General features: G+C 28.8%; 1 long non-coding RNA gene across 1 annotated transcript; it reads left to right on the top strand.

The window, feature by feature from the left end:
- The first annotated feature begins 2,102 nt into the window (after positions 1-2,102).
- LOC111882264 (uncharacterized) lies at positions 2,103-3,065 on the top strand. The gene is made up of 3 exons (XR_002847110.2): positions 2,103-2,251; positions 2,332-2,443; positions 2,736-3,065. It is a non-coding gene; the product is annotated as an uncharacterized LOC111882264 (long non-coding RNA).
- The last annotated feature ends 1,269 nt before the right edge of the window (positions 3,066-4,334 follow it).

The following is a 4,334-nucleotide window of genomic DNA, read 5'->3' as shown; positions in this document are numbered from 1 at the left end:
CGGGCTACCATCGTTACAAATACAATGACTCCTTAGGCTATTTACTGCACTGTCACTAATATTTGAATTATCCCACGTTAGATTTGTAATGATTGCTAAAATCAGTGTAATAATATTTATTTACAAAAAATGACTACTAAAATAGTACAATAATACTAATTATTTTAAAAATAATCCCCACTACCATCTCATTTGTCACTTTATAAATATTTAATCATTTAAAAATTTAAAATTCTAAACTATTATTTAATCATTAATTATTAAAATATTAAATTGTTAACTGGTTAATAACTGTTTTACATAACTAGTTTCATCTTTAGGTTTTAACGATATGCCTATAATTAAGTAACAATAACTTATATACTACATTTTTATAATATAATTATAATTACATATAGAACAATAACTCGTTCACCAAAAAGAGGAAATAGTATTACAAGGGAAAATGAATTTAGTGGTGAAGCCCACATTTTCATTTGCAAGGTTTTCATAAACCGAAAGATCTTGACAATTGAAATTCATTTGTAAGCCTACTATAAGAAGTGATCTGGTTGTTCTTACAACTTGATAATTTTTAAAGATTTATTAGTTTAGATTTTTTTTTATTAGGTTATTGGGTATTGTGTCATACTTATCATGGTTTATTTACGCCACGTTATTTTTGTCATATTTTAGCAAAAACTTATCATTTCTAGAGTGTTAGTTGTTACACTTGTCATGTTATATATATATATATATATATATATATATATATATATATATATATATATATATATATATATATATATATATAAAATAAATATTTCAAACATATTATTTTTAAAAAACACTTAAACTCCATTAAAAAACACATAAATTAAAAAAAAAACATTAGAAATTTAGAAAAGAACATAGAAATTTAAAACATCACAAGACAACTAGAAATTCAAACATACACTCATTTATATATATATATATATATATATATATATATATATATATATATATATATATATATATATATATAAATTTTGAAGTAATCCATTCTCTCACTTTCTCACATTCTTATTTCGTTTTTATTGTTAAGTTTTCAACTTTTTATATATGATCCACTTTGATCTTTATGCAAAAATATGCTCACAGGTCTGGCGTTTAACAAACATTTGGTGCAACAAAAATGGTGGGTGAGAAACTGAGCATCAGTCTGCATACCCACCTTTGGTAAGTTTGGAACCGATCGTAACTGTTTCAGGTTCTGGTTCATAGATATATAGAGAACATTCACATGGATTCAAAGCACGAAATACAGACAATGCAGGAGGTGGCGTGAAAGTGTAAATAGAGAGCGTAATTCAAACCCTTTATATGGAGAAGCGGGTCATGTGAGAGAACTTTTTCAATGATAAGGGGTGGATATGTAAGTCGATAAGGATATTTTCTACTTATTTCAAATAAAATAGTACGGAAATTTTGTTTTAGTGACTATCAATTTTTATGAAATTTCTTTTAGACAATTTTTTTTAAGATTCAAACGTGGAGAAAATCTTTATTGGTAAAAAGAGATACTCAAGAATGAGGCATTTTCATTCTTTTTTATATTATAATATGTTTGTCATCGTCAAAAATGATCTGACTCAATATAAAAAATGTTATAATAATCAAAATTTATAGAATAGTTCACTTGATTAGCTTTAATGGCAACTAAAAACAACATTTTAAATAAAATGTCTTATAAATGCCTAATTTAAATAAAAAATAGTTAACGATGGAAACTATTGAGAACAAATTAAGTTTTATTTTTATTTTCTATTTCAAGTGAAACCATTCGTTTTATATTATAAAATAAAATGAAACTGTATATATTTTTTGTGATTCTTAGAATTTACATCTAAAGACCTAAAGTTGTAAACTGTGAAAGGTGAGGCTTTTGTGAGTGTCAGCATCTGTCTTATTGTGTGTGTAAATGGTTTTTGGGGTCTACATCCGTGCATGTGTGTGTGTCTGAATTTTCTTTTTGGTTAATTGGTAAAATTTAGGTTCAATGTACCAACTCTATTGTCGTTTTTTTACATATACGATTTCAAAGTGAAGACCAGTGTACACATGCTTTCTTCATACTTTATTGTTGAGGTTGTTGCGTCATTAATTCCATTTTCTATATGTCCAATGTTTTCTGTATCAGCTTACTTAAATGAAACACCCCCAAAGCCATCACCTTCTCCAGTCTACCTATTAACATTTTGCAGCATTGATCGAAAGGGATTATTAAATGGTACTTTTTTTCTCATTGTGTAGTTTACTTTGGTATTATATTCATTTCATAGTCTGATGTGTTATTTATTTTTCATTTAGATGTGACTCGATTGCTTTTTGAGCTTGAGGTTATGATCCAAAGAGTTAAACTGGCAACAACACCAGATGGATGTGTCATGAACCTATTCTTTATTACCGATAACTTGTGATGGTTTGTTTCTTAATACTCCTTTTCACTCTGTCTATAGTTATTGCAATTAGGGTATTATAAAAATTGGGACTTTTTTTGAATTCTTACTGTCTCTTTCTTTCCCCTAAGTGCCTTATACATAAAAAAATGGATAAATAGATTAGTGTGGTATACATATATATTGTTTCTTTTTGGAATCTATTTGGATGCGAGTAAAATGACCATTTTACCTTTCTATTGTGCAAGAAGAGTATTTAAAGATTTGTTTAAATTTCTTGAATGTATACCTTTTTTTGCTGCGATATTACTTCAGGGAGTTATTACACACGGAAAAGAGGAGAGATGATGCATACGATAGATTGCATGATGTGTTGGGCAAATCATGTATAAATATGGATATTGAAGCTGCTCGAGAATTATTCTGGTCAGAATTATCAGAAACAGAGGAACATTCACAAGCTTTGCGTACAGATGTAAAGTAAAGAAGTTAAAACAAGCCAATGTCATAATTGACAATTCCTTAAGTGTAGCTCATTCCCTACTTCAAATTAATTGTGTTGATCACAAAGGTTTTCTCTATGATATCATGAGAGTGTTAAAAGATTTTGATATATAGGTTACAATTTATATTCATTCATACATACATACATGTTACATTTTCTTTAATGTGTTTCTTTTGTATTTGAATTTCCAGGTATGTAAGTGAACCGAAGAAGCTTTGTAATGTGGCATGCACTGCCACTTCTGTATTTGATGAAATTTTGTATTTGATGAAATGCTTTCTAGAGCAACAAATTTATAGTTGATTTATGTCTATTGTTTAAGACCAAAACATTAGAATTGTTTAAGAAAGTAAATTATTTTAAGGATAATTCTTTTCCATATCAATGGATATGGATGTTGATTATAACGATGGAATATTAACAATATATTTGGATAACAGATGATTATTCTTAGAGGAACCTTTGGTAAAATGAAGCGTGAATGCGTAACCAACCCCGCAACGTGGGATTCGTCCCTAGTAAGAAATTAAAAGACAAAGACATCAAATCTGACGCCATTTGGGGCATTGTCTCATAATTTTCTCAAAACTCAACAAACATGAATTTTTTTCGATTTTAATACGGTAAGCCTTAAGAGTATTCTCTAGCAAAGTATTTTGTTTTTGTAGGGTGCGAAATGTTTAGTGAGAAGTCGAAATTAGTTTAACTTTGTTTAGGTGCGAAGTCATGTACTTCAAAGTGTATGTATTTTGCAAGGCACCTGTTGATGTCAAAGTCCAATGTCTAGTCTTTGCATATTTTTTGTGCGTCTATTAACACTCTATAAATAGAGTAAGTATAGGGGTAGAGAGCTTTTGTACGTTTCGTTCTTGTATTCTTTCTCTTGAACTCGTATACTCTAACAGACGATTAATGAGCTAATAAGATATTATTTACGATCGTGTTCTTATTGCTTTTAGTGATTGATTTCTTATTCTAAACTGGATTTAAACACTCTAAAATTTGTATCGAATCAGGATACATTCAATCAATTCCAGTTTTTCATACCTTTTCAATATTTTTGAATCGCTCTTTCCGATTCAAAGTTTTTCGCATTATTGATTAAGAAAACTTGTGTTAATTGATTGATTTGTTTCGATTCTCTAATCAGTTTGTTAGATCGAGTGTTTCCTGATCATTTTCTGGTTGATAATTCTGTTAGATTTCTTTTCTAAAATCAAAAAATCACTATTGTCCGTACCAAATTTGTGAACTTCAACATGAACACGATGTCAAGTTTTTCTCATTTGTTTGGATTATCTAGCAAGATTCTAATGCTCATACATGAATACTATGAGCAGTGGGCCGACCGAATGGAGGATTATCTCAATGTCATCAATGAAGATCTTTGGAGGTGTATCACAAGTGGA

The sequence above is a fragment of the Lactuca sativa genome, chromosome 7, assembly GCF_002870075.4.
Source record: "Lactuca sativa cultivar Salinas chromosome 7, Lsat_Salinas_v11, whole genome shotgun sequence".
In the NCBI taxonomy this organism is placed as follows: Eukaryota; Viridiplantae; Streptophyta; class Magnoliopsida; order Asterales; family Asteraceae; genus Lactuca; species Lactuca sativa.
The sequence above is the reverse complement of the archived record's forward strand: the minus strand, read 5'-3'. Positions and strand labels throughout refer to the sequence as shown.